The sequence below is a fragment of the Marmota flaviventris genome, chromosome 1 (genome assembly GCF_047511675.1).
Source record: "Marmota flaviventris isolate mMarFla1 chromosome 1, mMarFla1.hap1, whole genome shotgun sequence".
NCBI lineage: Eukaryota > Metazoa > Chordata > Mammalia > Rodentia > Sciuridae > Marmota > Marmota flaviventris.
In genome coordinates, this window is record NC_092498.1 from 199,116,163 (window position 1) to 199,136,780 (window position 20,618).

At 42.4% G+C, this 20,618-nt stretch overlaps 1 protein-coding gene across 1 annotated transcript in view; it reads right to left on the bottom strand.

The window, feature by feature from the left end:
- Nucleotides 1-20,618, bottom strand: part of Ulk4 (unc-51 like kinase 4) — a 516,944-nt gene that overhangs the window by 7,295 nt on the left and 489,031 nt on the right. The gene's annotated exons all lie outside the window — the stretch shown is intronic.

Sequence of the window (20,618 nt, forward strand, 5' to 3'; positions counted from 1 at the left end):
TGGGACCCAGCAGGCCAGCTACTAACTGGAGATCTGCCCTTGGGGCTCTGAGCCTAACATGATCCCTTTCATGTGGACACAAGGATCATACTTCTGAGTGCCTGGGGATCTCAGGAGCCTGAGAGGAGGAAACAACCAAACCCCAGGAAGTGTGCCCAACTCATCACCAGTCATGGGAACAGCTCACTTGGCATCCCTGACTCGGCTACACCCACCTGTGGGGGTCACAAACTCTCAGGGCTGGAAGGGGCTTGGATGGGAACTGACCCAGCCTTGGCACCCACAGACCTCAATTCAGCCCCTACATAAAACAAGTCCACCTCCTGTGAGGCTGAGACAGAAGCTTTAGGGTGGAACCTTTAATTCTACTATTAGACTTGATCCTTTGTTTTGATTTTTGTTACTGGGGAGTGAACCCAGGGACACTTTACCACTGAGCTGTGTCCCCAGGCCTTTTCATTTATTTATGTTGTACCTTTTAAAATTTTTTTCAACTTCTAAGTTGTCGAGGGTCTCACTAAATTGCTGAGATTGGTCTCAACTTGCAATCTTACCGCCTCAGTGTCCCGATTTGTTGGGATTACAGGTGTGCACCACCACACCCGCAAGACTTGCTCCTCTTAATTCGATCTTTGATTGTTAGTTTAATACTGTTGTGATAAACACTGTGTGGCACTTTCCATTTCAGAGGGCTCTGCAGTTTCCCAAATGTTCTCATTTAACCTTCTCAGCAGCCTCACCTTGCAAGGTGAGTACATGCCATGTTTTCTAGATAATCAGGTAATGTAGGCCTAGCGAACTTCAGGGCCCACTACAGGAATGCACATGCACTTGATCCTCTCCCCATGAAGCTGGCCCTGACTGGCCTCAGCTGACCTCACTGCCCAAGTGTTCTGTGTCTCTCCACTTGATCATAGCCACCTAGGCTGGATTAGCATCTCCCTTGTTCTCAAGAAGATCATAGGGTAATTAAACCTTAACATGGACCCTGAACTCCATGTGAGTGAATTTGCACCTCCCCCGAGATCCTTTCCTACTTCGTGAGTGTGCCAGAGACCAGCTACCAGTTCAACTGGCATCAGCTGTGATTTCTGCAAATATTTGCATCTTAAAAGAACTGCATGTAAATTTGTTATGAAATCTACACTCAACTTGGTGAGTTCAGAAGACTGCTGTTTGAAAATGTCATCTGGAGTTCAAGAAGTCTGAGGTAAGCACAAACCTATATTGAAGGTGCACTGCACATCAGAGCTCTGTGTAGATTCCCACCTGACTTCTCAGACTGCCTCAGACAGCTCAGCTGAGCTACACCTAGGCTCCTGGACCCAGCCAGGCCTGCCACAGGAATGTGTGCAGAGGCCACACTCCAAGGAAGTCACCCTACAATTTTCAAAGAAATAAGAGAACTTTTACCCAAAAGGTTGGTTACAAGGTGCCAACAGAAAACTATGGTGAGAAGTGTGCAATCCAAGGAAGAGACCAAAATAGCATCATATGCAGTGTCATAAACGTAGGCATTAACAGAGCCCCAAGCACTAAACCATGTGATCTGACCATGCAGCTGAACTCTACAGTTAAACATCAACTCTTGTCCTGTGTACAAAAAGCACATTAGAAAATAAAATCTTTAAATTATATCAATCAGGTTCCACTTCTGCGTAAGACAGAGAAAACACATGCCACCCTGTCTGTCCCTCTGAATGCAACTATCAAACCTAGGGAGAATGCACAGGCCAGCTATTTGAGAATGCCAGATGGTCAACAGCAATAGGCCAATTTGGGGAGAACCCTGAGTTCAAAGCACCTGCCTGGTGGAGAGTTTACCACTTGTCTCCAGTGCAGGCCAGCCCAGCCTCAGCAAACCCACAGCCCAGAGGGGAGGCAAGAGTGGGCAGACACACCACTCCAGGGAAAACCCAGCTGGAAGAGTGGAAAGGGGACTCCCCAGAGCTCCTAGAGTAGACGAACCCCCACACCTTGCTCCTCTTCCTCCATTGTGGTTACCCTAGGACCTGGGCAATTCTACGGGGGCTGCAGCGGCAGCTGGTGGCAGCAATAGCAACCAGCAACAGGAATCTGAAGTCAGAGCTCCTCCTCTCTGCTCTTCCAGTGTTAGTAACAGACATGGAGCAATTGTGGAAAGGGAAGGTTTCTCCCCAGACAGAAAATGGGAGACCCAGGAAACCAGAAAGTACTGGGGAGATTCCTGAGGAAGAGCTTAGGAATGCAACCCAGTAATACTGTGTATGGAATCCCTGGGTTCATCCGCAGCCTAGGCATGCATGAAACAGATCCTAAGGGCAGACCCAGAATTGACCTAACAGATATATCTGTCCACATCCCAGACTGACCCCTGAGGAAGGGACATACTAGATAGAGGCACACAGCACTGCAAATCCTGTGAAACATTCAAAATGGCAGTTCCAACCTGCAGCTGAAACTAACCAGCATAATTGCTTGCTTAAACAAAAATATCAATATTCTCATTGGGGTTTCAATGAGAGAGTCTTATACTGCAATATTTAAAATGACTGGGACAGGGCTTTATGGTAGAGCACTTGCCTAGCATGCTCAAGGTCCTGAGTTTGATAACCAGCATTGTAAAAAACAAAAACAAAACAACAAGAAAACACACACACACACACAATGACCAGGGTAAAATTCAAAATTAACTGGCATTTGAACAACCATGAACATCTCAGTCACATAAGGCAATCAATTCAACACAGTAAATACACTAACAGATGTTAGAATTACCTGATGAAGACTTTAAATTGTTATAAAAATGCAAACAAGCACTGGTACTCTTAAAAGAAGCATTAGAAGAGAATGTATCGGTGAGAATATAGAAGGTGCAAAAATAAGCCAAATGGATATTTGAGAACTAAAGTTCTCACTACACTGGAAATGTAGTGAGGAAATCCTCACTACACTGACTGAATGGTAACATGGAGATCAGAGTTAGGGAACTTGAAGATGGATGAATAGAAATCACCCAATCTGAGCATCACAGAGGAAAGATATTGTAGCCACAGATGAATAGCCTGTCACGAACTTGTGGGGCAATGACAAAAAGTTTGTACCACTGGAGCTACAGAATGAGAAGACCAAGAATGAATGGATGAAAAAAATATTTGAATAAACCAAAGCGAAAACTATTCCTAGTGATCAAACAATGTTGAGTAAATCACTAACAAGAAAAATCCACAGAAATCAGGATTGAAACTTGTCATAACCAAAATTGTTGAAGACAAAGAATCTTGAAAGCAGACAGAAAAACCAAGATGCATGAATTCGAGGGTAACAATGATTTGAATTACTATAGATTTCTCATGAGAAACCATCAAGACCAAAAGAAAGTAAGTGGAGTATCTTTAACATGCTAAAATAAATGCATTATCAAACTGTAATTCTGTATATAGAAAATATGACTCAGGAATGATCTATCATTCAGGAATGTCGGTGAAATAAAGACATTTTTAGATGAAGAAAAAAAATAACAGAAGCAGAGCTGCTCTAAAATAAAGGAAGTTCCTCAGAGAAAAATATCATAAGGAAAGGAACTTCAGGATGAAGGAAGAGCAAGAGAAATGGTAAATGTAACAAAATGTTCTCTTTGCCTTTCATGGTAGAATAGCAAGAATTATGAGATTTTCAGTATATGTACATGTAGCATAAAAGACAATTGGAAGCAAGGTGTGGTGGCACACACCTGTCATCCCAGTGGCTCAGGAGGCTGAAGCAGGAGGATCACAAGTTCAAAGCCAGCCTCAGCAAAAGTGAGGCACTAAGCAACTCAGTGAGAGCCTGTCTCTAAAGAAAATACAAAATAGGGCTGGGGATGTGGTTGAGTGGCCCCGAGTTCAATCCCCAGTACCAAAAAAAAAAAAAAAAAAGAAAAAAGACAATTGGAACATGAAGCAAGGAGGACAAAGAAACCAATGAGGTAGCCAGGTTGCATATTCCAACTCAAGTGGTGAAATATTATCTTAAGAACACTGAGAGAAGCATTTTATAATCCAGAGAGCAAACATCAAAAAAAAAAAAAACTATACAAAGAGATAGTTAAAAAAAACAGTAGATACATAAAAATGTAATACTAAAAATACTCAAGTAGCTTTATAAAAGGCAGCAAAAAACAGAGAAAGTAGGGAAATGGAAACAAACATGTAATAATTATATTAAATGAAAATGATCTACCAGTCAGAATGGCAACTATCAAGAATATAACCAACAGTAAATGTTGGCGAGGATGTGGGGGGAAAGGCACACTCACACATTGCTGGTGGGACTGCAAATTGGTGCAGCCAATCTGGAAAGCAGTATGGAGATTCCTTGGAAAACTAGGACTGGAATCACCATTTGACCCAGCTATCTCTCTCCTGGATCTTATACCCAAAGGACTTAAAGCAAATTCTGACAAATTTCAATGCTATAAATCCAACAGAATATGTCGCAATCTCTAATGATAACAACTATAAGATGTGGATGAAAGAAAAACCAAATAAATGAAAATACTGTGTTCAAAAATTGGAAGGCTCCATACAATAGATATGAATTCTCACAAAATATGGTTTAATAAAATTCTTATCAAAATACCATTAGGAATTTTTGTAGATATAGAATAACCAGTTCTAAAATTTGTGTGGAAAGGCAAAGACCTAGAATAGCTTTAACAATTTTGAAAAATCAGAATAAAATTTGAGGAGTTGCACCACCCAATTTTAAGATTTACTATATGGTTATAGTAACCATGACAGTGTGGAATTGGCAGGGGGACAGACACAGAGATCTACGGAAGAGAATAAACCAGAAATATTGTCACACAAATATTGTCAAAATTTTGAGAAAGGTGCAAAGGTAATTCAATGAGGGAAGAATAGTCTTTGGAGCAAATGATGCTAGAACAAAGAGAAGCTTATCTGCCACAACATGAACTAGACACACTTTTATACCTCCTAAAAATGTAATGCAAAATAGATCTAAATGCAAAATATAAAACTTCTAGAAGAAAATACAGGAGAAAAATCTATGTGAAATCAAGTTTGTCAATGAGTTTCTAAACTCAGAAACATGATCCCGAAAAGAAAAAAAATTAACAAATTGGACTTAACAATATTAAAAACATTCATCTTTGAAATACTGTTGAGAATGAAAAGATAAGCCATAGACTGTGAGAACATATTTGCAAATCCCACAGCTTAATAAAGAGCTTGTATTCAGAATATATAAGGAACTTAAAAAAAATTCAACAATAAATAAGAGAACCACCAAACCAACTTTTTAAAGGGGCAGAAATTCCGCATAGACAACTCACCAAAGATGACACATGGGTGGCAAAAGAGAAAAATGTTCAACATCATTTGTCCTCAGGGAAATGCACATTAAAACTGTAATGAAATACCACTAATACTTAGTAGAATGGCCACGATTCATAAAACTAACAACAAATGCTGGTGAGGATGCAAAATAACAGAAACGCTTACTCACTGCTGGTGGGCATCCAAAATGGTACAGCACTTGGGAAGACAGTTTGGCAATTCCTTGTAAAAGTAAACACAGTCACCAGGTGGCCTAGTGATTGCACCCTTAGGTATTTACTCAAGTGAAATGAAAACCTGGAGCCACACAAAAGCTTGTATGCAGAAGTCCACAGCAGTTCTATTCATAATCACCAAAATGTGAAAGCAACTATGATGTTCTTCAACAGGGAAATGAAGAGCAAGGAAGTCATTCATGTGTCACTTAGAACCCAAGCACACCTGTGCAGTCTGATTTTTTTCAAACGAGATTATCAGTAAGTTCAGGTAACTTTTGAAGAGAGTTTTAATTCGTCTTCCTAAATTATTTTGTCCCATGACACCAAACCTTTTTCTATAGCCAAACCTGAAATATTAAAATTCCTAATTACTTTGAAATCAATGATCCTTAAAACTGAATGGCTCCTTTCTTCCAGAATTTGGTCTCCTTTTAAACCATTGAAGGTTATGAAATAGATGGGAACCAAGCTTCTTTTAGAAGCATTCCACTATATCTTAACAGACAAGGTGACTTGACTTTTAACATTCTATGTTCTCAATACTTAATCTGCTCCAAAGTCATCCCACCTATTTCTCTTTTGAGCTTCCTAAACAAACCGAGACCCACAGAGAAATATTACCATTTTAAGTGAGGTAGAAGGGACATTTGTCCATTTTGATTCTGAATTCGTAGCTAAGTGACCACTGCAGAAATTCTCATGGCTGTGATGATAGCAATCAAGAAAAAAAATGCTGCACTGATTCTTTTTTTTAAATATCTTTATTTTACTTTTTTTTTTTTTTTTAATGTGGTGCTGAGGATCGAACCCAGGGCCTCCCATGTGCTCTGCCGCTGAGCCACAATCCCAGCCCCTGCATTGATTCTTTAGAAAACAAATGTAAAAGAGGACTGGCAAAGAGTGTCCACAAACTACCTTATTCCTGTAGTTACTATTTTCATTACTAGCACTCAGTTAATATACAAGCCAAGATAAGCAAACTCAGTTTTATTTTGCAATAACGTACTATCACAGAGGTTGCTGAAGCTCCAAGTCCATGAGTGGTTTTCAATACTTCAACATGTCAAATGGCAGGCACCCATTGCCTGAAAACAAAGTCGTGCCTGTCTTACATTTCTCTACTTAATTATGAAGACGCACTCGCCAAGTCTGAAGTGCTAGTCCTTATCTAATGCTGCTGAGACATCTGCCTGGTAGACGTATGAATAAAATCAATCAGAGTGAAGCAGGAATTATATTAAATACATGAAGTTCACCTTGTAGACAGGTTTTGTGCAAAATATAGGGTCTTTGAGGGATAAATCCTAAGAGCTGGCAATGTGAGCTTAGAATTAAAATCAACCTGGAAAGACAATCCCTCTATTTCTGTTTAGTTGAGGATGTGTGTGTGTGTGTGTGTGTGTGTACACATACAGGTTGAATATCTCCTATCTGCAAGATTTGGATAGTAAGTGTTTAGGATTTCAGATTCTTTCCAGATTCTGGAATATTTGCATATACAAGAGGAGATATCTTGGGATGAGAACATGAAAATTCTGAATGTGAAATAAATTTAGGTTTCATATACACCTTGTAATAATAACCTGAAGGTAATTTTATATAATATTTTTAGGAATTTTGTGTGTGAATTAAGTTTCATGGTATGGAATTTTCCACTTGTGATATCATATAATTGCTCAAAAAATTGAAAATTTTGGAGCATTTCAGATTTTAAAATTTTAGTTTAGGGATGCTCAACCTAGGTATATGTGTATGTATACACACACAGTGTAGTTACATAATACCAGATAACACACTTTGAGTAAATACACAGCTTTATTCAACTTTCTGCTGTGTTAATACAGCATTCATGCATCATTTGGTATATCCCAGACACTGAGAAGAGATGCTTGTGTCCTGCAGAATAATCCCTCAAGTCCCCTACCAGGCACACAAATCATAAGGTAGTGGATTTATGCACAACACCCTGCAGTACAGAGTTTGGGTTGGCTCTTTTCTCAATTTCAGCCTTCCCAAAGGCAAGCTAGCAGGAGGAGCCACCTTATGCCTTCTAATAGTGGCAGGACCCTGGCCAGCCCCTTCAGTTTGCAGGCAAGACTATGAGAGCAGAAAGGACAATAGCTTGCCCAAAGCACAGTGGCCACTGAGGGACAAATCCAAGCCTGGATCCTGCACCCTTTTTCTAAGGCCTTCAAAAATGTGCAAGTCAGAATGTACTTCTGTTCCCTATCACCATGGCACATCATGAATTTATGCTTATAAATTATTCTCATGAAGCTCATAAAATGCTCCAGTGTGGGCTTCTGCATTTATAAGTGCTTTTTGGTGTGGAGAGGTTCGCGGCTGGCTGCGACTGAGTCAGACATGGGCAGGCCGTGGCACTTATGAGTACGTAATAACATCTGTCTATGCCTTTAGTGATCCTGAAATGTGTGTGGCAAAACGAAGCCAAGTTAACTTTCTAATCATGAGTTCCTCCCAACAGGCCCAGGCAACACTGACGGACTAGAAAAGAAACAGGGGGGTGAAGCTGACATCAGTGGGAGCAGCCCAGGTGCTCCGTGGTGCTTGTTATTACAGATACACACTTCACACAGGGGAGGATTATTTTAATTCTGTGGGCTTCAGATCTTATAAATACAAGTAAAAACAAGCAGGTAACTATGACAACTCTACTTCAGAGAGATTCAATTTCAAAAATAAACCTATGCATTCATTCCCTTTATATTGTTCCCTCAACATATACTTTGCCCTCTCTTCAGCTGGGGTTTTCATGCTACTTCAAAGCCATTTCTCTGACATCTTCAGACATGCCGTCTCCTTGCCATCCGACACCGGGATGAAATCCGGAGAAGAATCTGGTCAGTGTGATAGAATCTGGCATTCCTTCTCCTACTTTCTACCTGATGTTTCAGTGTGCATTATGGGTCTTTCTAGAAACTTCCATAGCTGATGCCAACCTTTCATCTTCTGTATTCAGATCAGAGCAATGCCATTTTAACACATGCTGCTCTGCATCTGGGCCCATGTGCTCATCACATCCTCCATGGGATGCTGAGGGCACCTGAGACTGAATGGAGTATTTTCATGCACAGTCTTCAGCTGCCTTGCCTCATCTGTGCCTTTCCTGGAGTCCGTTTAGAAACTTCATCTTCCTTAGCAAAAACAAATGAGGCCCCTAATGACCAGGGCTGGTAAGCAGGGAAATGATCTGGAAAAAAATCTAGAGGTATCTTCTCAGGGTTCCTGTCAGTGGATCCACTGATAATCAAGAAGTGTGGAGGTCCTGGTGGAGCCTATATTGGGGCAGCTCAAGGAAAGAGGTAGGCCTGATATTTAGCCTATACCCCCATGAATGCAGGTTCCCTGGTGGAAGACAAAGATATTGCAAAAAAACACCCTGAACGGTATCTCAGCTTAAGCGGTGCCATCTTGGTGTCCAGGTAGACCATTATGGGAGGCATTCTTCCATTCTCTCACAAAGCAGTTTAGCTTTAACTCACTAGGAGAGCTGCAAGCAGCATCAAGGCCCAGGGAAGTATTGGCATCTGGAATATAGTGGTTCCTCAAGTTGAAGAAGGTTGGGATAGGAGAGAGAGAAAATGGCAGATCACATTTTATTCAAGAGCACCCATGAATCTTCATGTTGTATATTCCAAAAGAACTGGGACGAAGAGAGATGTGCCCTTTACTGCCGACCGTTGTTGCTGATCCTCATCATTTCCAGCAGGAAAAGGAACCTTGGAGTCCCTCTCTCACATAGAACCAGAGGTTCCTGGTCCTGACTGATGGAGTCTGTAGGTCATATGCACCGTTCAGCAAACTATTCCTCATACAGAGACCAAGACTCATTTGGCAACTCTCTCAGAGCTTGACTACCAGAAGGCTTGTCACCTCTCTCCTCGGATAGTCTAGTCTGTCCTTGCTGGTGATGGGAAGTGAATTATGGTCCACTGGGGAGTCATTGTGGGCCATTATATTGTGTCTTCTTCACAACAACCCTATGAGGAAGGTCTTCTATGGTCTCTGTCTGAGGTAGGTGAAGGGGGTGGTCACTAGTGGAGCTGGATCCGGATCTGCTGACTCTCCTGCTGCCAACCCTGTGGCTGTACTGTCTTGCCTTCCCTCAGCCCAGTTACCATGCGGCCTTTGCCTCCACTCATTAGGGTCTGGCTGCAGCAGCAACCAACACAGACAGGGCCAGTGTGTGGTGAAGGTGGAGCTGGCACCTTCTAAGAGTAGGGAAGAGGCTGACATTCCACTGTGGGGGGAGCCGGCCCCAGCTTCTGGGAGCCCAGGTCCCTGAGGAAACAACTTGGCCTGCAGAATTTAAGACATCAGCTTCTGGAGCTGGGTCAAAGTGGGGAGTAATGCTGTCTCCACAGGACATTTCCAGATTTGGAAGAGAAGTGTTCAAAGGATGAATCTGAATGATCAAGTGGCATGGGAGAGCAGACATCAGTGAGAACACACTAGAGTTGAAAATTTTTCTTCTCTCTCTTGACCTTTTCCTCCTCCTCCTGGTGTCTGGATGCTTCTCAACCTTGCCTGACACCCCCATTCTCCTCTCCTGCCCACTCTTGTCTATACTTGGGGGCCCCTGCTAAATCAGAGGCCATGAAAGTGACATACTGAGGATTTGAATGTTTTTCTTTTTCACCCCATAAGACATTATTATTTTCTAGAACAAAATTATCCATAGCTGCCTCCTCCTTCATTTGAGGCCAGCCAATTCCCTCAGCTCTCCACAGGGCAGTAAAAATGCCCTTATTGCTTAGAAACTGTTCATAATTACATCAGTTTCTAGCCATTAAATCTGGTAAGTTTAAAGTGCTGAATATAATATAGCCGGTCAGGGAAATCTTTTAGGGCTGATCCAACTAACTATCTACAACAGCCAGGTCCAAAATAAGTGAGGAAAAAACAGTTTTAATTGACAAAAAATTATAGTTGTGGACCTCTTGTGAATATGAGAATAAACTAGACTTGACCCAAAGAAAGTTCTAGTGAAATACAGGATCAGGACATACCATTTTTCCCAGGGAGACCTAAACCAAGTGCTTAGAAAGAAAAGCATGAGAAAATAGATTTCCAAGGTAGTGGCAATGGGACATCAACCAAGGGATGTGGCTGAAACTGTTTCTCACAAGAGAAAATGCTTGGGGTTGGTAACCCTGGTGTGATCTGATAAATGTGAGAACTTGAGCCCTGAAAAAAAGAGGAATCATGTGAGTTTTGCAAACTTGTCCCAAACACATCTTAGCCAGTCCTTAGAAATACTGCATAAGGCCAAACTGAGGTGTCTATTTGACAGTGGAGTCACTAACTTTGTGTTGTGAGTGGGGTGTGTGTGTGTGTGTGTGTGTGTGTGTGTGTGAGAGAGAGAGAGAGAGAGAGAGAGAAGTAGAGTGGAGAAGTAGCTTAACGGTGCCCATCTCCAGCCTTAAAAAGTAAAGAAGTAATTTGAGATGGCAGCAGGTGTCCGTAGGTGGCAGAGCTGGGGACAGAATGATGAGGCAGAAGCAGCCATGAGAACACCTGGGGGATTTGTACTCCAAAGAGGGACCACAGGAGCAACACGAAGGCCCGAGGCAGCAATGAGCCTGGGATGTGGAAGCAGGGACTGTAGGAGGATGAGAGGCAAAGAGGGTGAGGCCCAGCACCGGGTCCCCAGAATGCTGACCTCGGTCCTCCTCCCTGCCTCCACTCCCCAGTGAGGTGCAACCTGGACCTTCACCCTCCACGGCGAGAGGACGCCCCAGTGGAGCTGTGAGCTGAGGTGACAGATGAGGAGGTCGGTAAGTAGAGTGCTGCAGGCCCTTGGTGTAGGGCTAAGTGTCCAAACAGTCCCTGGGCAGGGGGCAGGGAGCGAGAGAGAGAACTCTGCATTTTTTTTTTTTTTGTGCTGGGGATGGAACCCAGGGCCTTGTGCATGAGAGGCCAGCACTCTACCAACTGAGCTATGTCCCCAGCCCTAAAGGTCTTCATTCTTCATGACAGGGAAACAGAAGAGATTTCTATAAGAACTAAAGTAAACGCAAGCACTCTTCAGAGAAGAGGAGGTACGGATGGGCACACAAAACTTACATTTGAAAACAGGCAACATAGGAGTGGAGGGGTGATCACCTACTTGACCATTTTTAGTCATCTTTTCAACAGAATTATTATATGAACATTTGAATTTGGGGGTAAGTCACCACTTTCTAATACATGGCAAAATTGTCACCTAAATGAGTGAAGTCTTCAACCCCCTCCTGCAACACATGGTAACAGAGGAAGTTAGTTGGTTATGGCTGGCGTGGATTCTGCTCATACTGACATGCTCTATTGACAAAAACATCTTTGCTGCAGTGAATCCACAATTAAGGAAGGGAGACTGAGGAGACGACACAGACTTGGGACCCAGTGTGGGTCTTCAAGGCCCTCAGAGGAGCCTGAGTTCAAAAACCCTAAGGGTATCAAGTTGGGATTTGTAGTGTAGGACAGAGGGCCCTAGTGTCAGAGGGACAGGAGGGCTCCAAGTGGTGAGGCCTGAAACTGGAGGCTGGGCCCTGAGCCTCCAGTCTGGAGGGGTCACTCCTGGGCCAGCTAGCACATCTGTAGCCACAGGTAGGCAGGCCACAGAGAGGCCAGCTTTGGGAATGAACAACATGTCCCTGGACTCAATGGCAGTCACCCTGACCTGGCACTCCCTCAACACATGCCAGAATGAGGCTGAACACAGTTGGGCCCCAGAAGCAGGAGCTGGTGGAACCACTTGAGCTAGGAGTCCCCTCAGTCCTCCTTTGACCTTGCTCTGTCCTCCTCACTCCACCTTGTATGTACTTCTGTGACTTTCCAAGGGAACATGAGGGACCATTGAAATTCCCTCACGTTAACCAAACTGGGAGGAATATAGAACAGGAAGGAGAATTAAAATTAAAACACACTTTGGTTTACACGATTAAAGCTGTCAGGCACCAATTAGTCAAAATTTAGGCCTGTACTGACTGCCGGACAGATGAAAACTCCCATGGTGGTTGTTATTTTTGTCAAGGAACTTGATCAAATACTGTCAGACTCCATTTGGAAACGTTTAAATAACGACCATTTTGAGAAAATGAAGAGCCCCTTTGAGAGATCTCACCCTGCCCTCCCTCGGGTGGGAGCAGAGTCTGAGGACATTCTCGGTGAGGCCTGGCTCCGGAAGCAGAAAGGGCAATCCTGAAATTGCTAGATTTTCAGTTCAGACAGACAGGGCAGCTGCCAGCTGACCCCAAAGCATTCATTATGCAGGACTGGGTGGTGACAGGGGTGTGTGTGTGTGTGTGTGTGTGTGTGTGTGTGTGGTGGCAGGGGCTTGAAAAACTCACAACGGAGTCTGCTGACCCACACTCTCTGCTCTGGGGAAAGTCTGATGGGCCACTAGGACCCAGCAAAATTTGTATGCATGGGAGACAACTTCCTGCCCAAGTGTCAGATTGACCTTGGGGTAAAATTAACTAAAGCAAGGTCTCAGAGGCTGCAGAGGACTACTTCAAAGAGCCCAAATATTTCTCTGTAAAAGTCTCTTGACAGGCAGAGTAGACTAACCTCCACAGGCCTCTATCCTTTGTCCTCATGGAGACCAGCAAGGACAGGGAAAGTGGGGAGAGTGGCTGGTGCTGGTGGCAGGGCAGGGTTGAGGATCCTGGACTGAGAGGAGTTGTGACTACATGTGTCAATCACTCATGTGACCTCCTGTGAAACTCCAGCACTTCTATAGAGACACCAAAGTTTTGGTCCAAGGTCTCCAGTGGGTAGAGCCGAAGCTTCAGAAAAGCCTCAGGCTGGCTGCAGACGGCTCTCACATCCTTGAGGAGCAGAGAGGACACATGAAGAGCGGCATCTCAGAGCCAAGGTCCCAGGTTCTGAGGCCCAGAGGGACTCCCTCCTGCGTGGTGAGCAACCACAGGGAGTTCTCAGGGACAGGCTGTTTGGTTTATCACTGTTTCTTCACATTGTTCCTAATGGCTCAGAGCATACGTTCCACCCCTCAGAAGCCTAAGAAGGTGACACCAGAAGAACTTCAGGTGCCTTTGGACTACCTAGAGTGCGAATAACTTAAGCAGTTCATGGACGCCAGCTCAAACACAAAAGTATCCTTCGGAGGTTTTCGTTGAACAAAGGTAGGAAAATAGTTTGGACTACAAAAGGATTTCAACAGAGGGGAGACCAGGGGGATGCTATTCTTCCTTCTAACCCAAGTGCTAGCTCTCCTACCTTCCCACAAACAGCCTCTTACTCCCATGGTCCCTTGATCATTTAACAGTGCAAAATTGTACATAAATATGTACAATTAATTATGTGTCAATTAAAAGCAAGCAAACAAACCCACTCTGCTCAGCAACCCGCTTATAAGAGCAAAGGAATTGGTGACAGGAGGATGTGACTGCCTCTGCCTCAGTCTTCTAACCCTTATTGCCTCCCCTACCTTAGTACTATACATCCTGCATGGCTTAGGTCTTCATATGACAACCACCATAGTGAAATGTCATTTGCATGCATAACCCAATTGACCTCAGAGTGCCATGAATCCCACGACTCTTACTCACAGAGGAGGAAATAGCTACCTCCAGAGGCAAAGTGACCAGCCATGACCTCTCTTAGAATACTTGATCTCAACCATCTAACAACCCTGAGAAGGAGTGCAGGACTTTCAAGCCAGGAGCGGAAGCCAAGAGGCAAACAAGATCAAGATCATCCATGACACAGGAGAAAAGCCGATTTGGTGGCTCCATGGCCTAGGTTACTACTTCACATTAGTGTTCCTCTACTTGGGGTGATTTAGGTCCGTAGGAGACATTTGGCAATTTTCAGTTCAGACAGACAGGTCTGGTTGCCACAACTGGGGGCAAAGGGGAGGTGCTACTAAGGCCTAGTGGACAGAAGCACAGGCTAGCCCCCGGGATAAAGAGTTACACGACTCGAGATGTAGACAGTGCTGAGGTTGAGGCACCGGGTAGACCCCCAGATCCTTGCTGGATCAGACTCTGGTGGCTCTCATGTCATACTCTATGTGTACAGTGTCTTTCTTCAGGTTACCCACCTCCACGCACCATTCCTTTCCCCCATCCTAAGGTGGAATCTTGCAGCAGCATTTCTTCGGTGGCACATGGGCCACTGGCCATTGCTTGGATGAATTCTACTCCAGGGTTGACTTGGGCTTCAAGGTCCTTCTGAGCTTCCCAAGGCAGAGAGGCTCTGACAGATCATCCTTAAAGGCCCTGCACCCCACCATCCCCACAAGTAGCTCCAGTAAAGACTCAGATCTCTAGTTGAAGGCTCTGAGTGTAGCTTCAGGGCCAGCCGAGGAATAGTACCTTAGCAGTGTGCAGGGGCCGGCCGGCCCCTCAGCTCTGTACCAAAGTGCTCACTGGTTACATGAATCCAACCAAACCAGCAGACATTTTATAGCCTGACCAGTGGACACTCAGATGTCATCAGGTAGTTCTTTTTCCCAGATGACCCACTTGAATGAGAATTGGAAGCAAGTCTTACTGCATTCATATGAAATTAGTTCTGTATGAGTTTTAGAATATATCAGAATTTAAGCAAAAAACAAAAATGTGTGATGAGCAGAACTTCCCCTACCCACTCAGTACTTGGGAATAATATTCAGGCCCTCACATGTTAGGCAAGTGCTCTTCCACTGAGACTCAACCCCAGCCCCAGGTCTTCATTATTTCACATTTAGGATATAGTCACTCAAATGTATTCCTTGGGAATGGATAATTCCATCCATCTCCATTAACTTCACTAATCATTTCAATATAAATCCATGAAAAGAATAAAGGTTACAGACTATAGGAGTCTGACATGTCACTCAACATGTCCTTTTACAAAAAACAATCCTGGAAACAGAGACCTGGCCTGGAGAGATGAACAAGCCCCAGGAACTCATGGTCCCGTGTAAGTGCACAGTCTTCTAATATCTGGATTAGGCGGGAGAGTACAGCACAATCCAGACGCTCCTGTAACCGAGGGACACCCTGAGTCTACATCCACTTCACGACATTACAAACTAGCACGGTGAGTCAGCTGCTACCTCAAGGAGATACACGCATTAATAATGAAATGGATTAAGATCATAAGGTCTGCTTTAATGGAATGCAACATCTCAATTCTTATGAAAAGTAAATTATGTACAGAACCAAAGGGCCTTCCTTCATGGTATTCTTTTAAATAGAACAATCTCCATGTCTCTTAAAAATTATAAACATCTGGTTCTACAGTTAGTTTCCTATAAAGTTAAATATCTTAATGAAGTTTATAATAAAGAATGTGCACATGATCATGTTGAAAGTGGGCTGGGGAAAACCTGTCACTTTTTGGAGCCCAGGCAACATTGGTGATGTATTATCTTCTACCTCTAGTTTAAAGGTGCAATGAAAAGACTGTTCATTGGTGTGAACTGTTATGTGTGAAGATTATAAAGGAAACTGTTTTTTTTTTGTATTAGCTAGAAAATATACACTTATAGTAGAACAGATAACACACACATGCAACACATACACACATACATAACTGTATACTGCCCAAATACCACACAAGGTTGTTGCTAAAGTTTAAGGGTAAGAGATCACTCAGAGAGTAAGAACTGTAATACAATATAAAATCTACCTGCAGGGGCAGGGAACACAGAGTCCAGAGAAAAGAGGTGGCAATAAGGCATGGTCAGATGAGGGAGGAGACAGATCTAACAGAGAGAGGGTATAACAGCTGGGGCTGGACCGCAGGCTGGGAACTCACTTCATCCATCAGACCCACCCACCCACCCAAGGGCCTATGGCCTACAACAAGCCTAGGCTGGCTCACAGCCACTGCCACCCTCTTCTTTCCACAAGGGACCCAAAGAATTGTTCTGCACACCTGTGGGGGTTCTTGGTCCTTAGAGTTGGAAATCAGAAATAAAGTTGAGACTCTCCCTTTCCTCCCTAATCCATTTTAACTTTTTGTTGTTTTTCCAGGAGTACACAGAAACTGGGTGGGGGGCGGAATCAGCAGTTCAACCTTCCGCCTTTCTTTCTTGGAATCAAGGTAGCTTTCTGTTAGTGTAATGGTAAGAGCTAACGCATATTGAGTGCTTACTATATGCCAGTTCTGTTCTCAGCACTTACAAATAAATTAGCTGATATAAGTTTTTAAGAGTTAAACACTAGTAATGTCCTCATTTTATGTATGAGAAAACTGCAGAACAGAAAACTTAAGTTTCTAAGAAAAATACATGAAACAAAGTAAATTAAATTCAAATCTCATAAAAATGACAGTGTCTAAGAATTAAGTACATTTTTGGTTTTCTATCCATTTGTTTTTGTATTATTAAAATAATTGGCAAAACTACTGCGATAACTTTTTTCCTAAAAATAACCATCTTTCTAAATTATTTTTTAACCTTTTATATCACACATAATTTCTATCTAATTGTTATAGAACTTACAAAACCGTTTTCTACACTTTTCTATTGTTTTCTCACATTCTACTCCATCTTCATATATTAATAATTTAACAGCTTCATTGACCTATAGTAAACTGACAAGTGGAATTCATACAATTTGTTGTTTGGACATAGGTGTATAATTGTGAATCTAACTCCTCAATCAACATGCTGAACATATCTATCATTCACAAATATTTCCTTGTGCCCATCTGTAATCTATCCTTTCTATACCTACCCTCACCTCCAAGGAAACCAGTGATCTGCTTTCTGTCACTACATACTACTTTGCATTTCCCTAAAATTTATACAAATTGAATCATACAACATATGCTTTTTTTGTCTGGCTTCTTTCACTCAAGTTGAGATGCATGCATTTTATAGCATGTATCAATAACTCAATGATTCATTCCTTCTGATTACTGAGTAGTACTCCATTGTATGGACCAATGTATCTGATTACCTAATGACTGACATTTGGGTTGTTCCAAATTTGGGCTATAAATAAGGTCACTCTGAATTCTCATTGTTCATATGAGAACATGGTAAGAGTGGAGTTAGTATTTCTGATGCACTACATTTCTTTGAAGATCCAGATTTCAAGCTGGCATCTCTTTCCTTCTGACTGAAGGGCTTTCAGCTTGTGTATATTTGAAAACTCTTTTATGCCTTGATTTTAGAAGATTTTTTTTTGTGGCGGGGGGAGGGGGGGCTGGTTATAGAATTGTAGGTTGACAGTTTTCCTTTCAATAAAGATGTGATTTGTTTTCTCACTTGTATTGATCATGAGAATGTGCCACCATCCCTACTTTTGTTCCTGTGTTGATAATGCTACATCTTCTTCTGTTTTAAAGGTCTCCTTTTTGTCACTAATTTTGAGCAGTTTTATTGTGATGTACCTTGGTGTAGTCATCTTCATGCTTCTTGAGCATATTGGATCTGTGGGTTTATAGTTTTTACCTAATTTTAAAAAAATTCAAGCATTAGTTCAAGTACTCTTGCTACTCTCCTCTTCACTTTTTCTCAGGGACTCCAATCATACATGCATTAGGCCAAAGTTATCCAATAGTTCTATTTTCTTTAAAGAAATTGTATTTCATTTTGAATAGCTTCTATAACCATGTGTTCAAACTATTTTTTTTCTTTTATAGTGCCTGATCTGCTGTTAATCCCATCCTGTGTATTTTTCATCTCAGACACTATAGTCTTCACCTCTATAAGTTCTTAGTTTTTCTCTTTTTGTCTTCTATGACTCTGCTAAACCTTTTGCACATATAGAATATAGTTATCAACACTCACGTCTATCCATTCTGAGTCTGCGTCATTAGATTGATTTTTCTTCTTCATGTGCCCTCTAAACTTTGTTGCCAGACTATGTAAAATTTACCTTGTTGGGTATGTGATATTTTTGTACTCCTAAAAATATTCTTAGTTTTTGTTTTGGGATGCAGATGGCTACTGGAGACATTTTGATCCTTTGGGGTCGTGTGTTTCTAATTTGCTAGGTGAGTCTGAAGCAGTGCCCACTCAGTCTAGGGCTAATTATTCTCCACTAATTTCTGAACATTTTACTTGATGCCCTGTGAACTGTGAGTACAGGCAGTGTGTGACTGCCTGGGCACTGTGCCTTTACTCCTTCTTATGGTTATTCCCCAGCCTCACTCAGGTGCTCATTCGTGCTGCTTAATACTCAGGGGACCATCTGTCGATCTTGGGGTTCCTCTCCAGTGCTGTGTCCTGGGAGCTCTAGTTGCCTTGGCCTCCCCTGACTCTCAGTTCTGTCTTCTCAAGTCAGGGAATCTGCTGCACCCCACTTCAGTGCCCCTCCAAATGCTGTGGCAATTACCTCTTTGTTTGCTCTCTCAGGGTCACAATCTTTCTCCTGCCTGATGTTTAGTATTTTAAAAATAATTGTTTTATGTTTGCTCATCCTCCTCATCCTCCTCCTCTCCCTCCCCCTCCTCTCCCACCTCTTCTTTTTTGCTTATTTCAGGCTGGCAGGAAAATCAAGGCCCTATTATTCATCTTGACCAGAAGCAGAACTCCTCCTGTATTAATTTGCAATGCTTACATGTCAAAAATTATCTAATGTTTCCTCTATTGTTGGTTATGTGAGATGTTTCCAATTTTTTTTATTTTTTTATGTGCATATGCATTAGTTTATATATACTCCAAAGTTGCACAGCAACATAGCCAACCAACACCACACATCAATTCAGTCATGGTGAGAATATTTTCAGGAAATAAAGGTTAATTAACTTTCTAAAAAGGCCTAGGGACTGATTCATGAATTTAAAGATGGGTGGCAACTACAGAATCTTAAATTCAATTGTTCATAAGAACATTTGGCACAGATATCTCAAACTACCAGTACAGTCATTTATATCCTATGGAGCTATGTTCCAATTTGATACTGCTCCAAATAATTGACATTTCTCTGAGTATTGCATTCCATGGACTCTCGTGACACCTATTTACAGATGTCCTGTTTACATGGTGGCAGGGAAGATAAAGGGTTATTAAACAATATATCTTCATCACAGCTAAACAACTCTGATGTGCCTGGGTTCAGTGCTCTGTCACTAATAACTCTGCATAGGGTGACCTGAGATGCCTGTACTCTGCACTATTTCTAAACTGGCTCAGAGGCCCACATGCCAGTGGGGTAAGTAGAATAAACTGGATTGTTCTACCATCCTTGTGCAAAGACACAGGCAATCTTGTACAGCCCTTGGTGTCTGGTAAACACCCTAGAAGAAGCAATTTATTTATTACTTTCTATAAAGAATGTTAGGACAGTGACAAAGCAGAGCTACTAACATGTGATTTGCTATTCAGGTTTCGGGGATCACCTAGGTTGGTGATCTATCATTACAGAGGAGGTCTAGATGTTCTCCCCTTCACCTCTGGTTAGAAACAATTTGCTGGTTACAAAGAACAATTTTATAGCACTTTGTTAGGGGTTACAATAAAGCATTGGTATGGATTTTGCTTTTGAAAGTATTTGTCTTATTTGACCTGATATTTAGGTGATTTTGAGGCAAACCATTAAGTACATAGAAACAAAACATTAGATCAAAAGATCAAACTTAAAAAGAATGCCTACAGGATCAAAGCCTCAGCTCATCCTCTCTTGCTACAGGAGCATAGAGCAGAGGGAGCAAACATTTCTTTTGAGAAATGCTCTTTTCAAAGAAAGATCAGAATCCAGCTCTTAAAGAATGGCCAAAGGGTGGGGAGATAAGGGGCGGAGAGAAATCAGTAATGGCACGCAGAGCAAACTTTTCAGTTGCTAGTCCTAACAAGTTGGTACATCAGTCATATGTCTGAATGCTCCTGAGAGAACAACCCAACTGTTGGTGAATCTGCTCAGAATCTTTCCTCATGTTTGCAGGGTCCAAGGTGATGCAATCTGCCCAGGAAATGTGTAGCTCTGCCATGCCCTCCAACTAAGACAGACCCAGCTGCTGCTCCTACTGGCCCCAGGCAGAGCAAATGGTTAATGAGCTGTCCCGTTGGGCCCTGACTTTATTTATGAGTGCATTAAAGACCAGAAAATTGACACAAAATGGGACTTTGATGCAAAGTACCAGGAATCAGTCCCTTTGGCAGCTCTTGATTCCA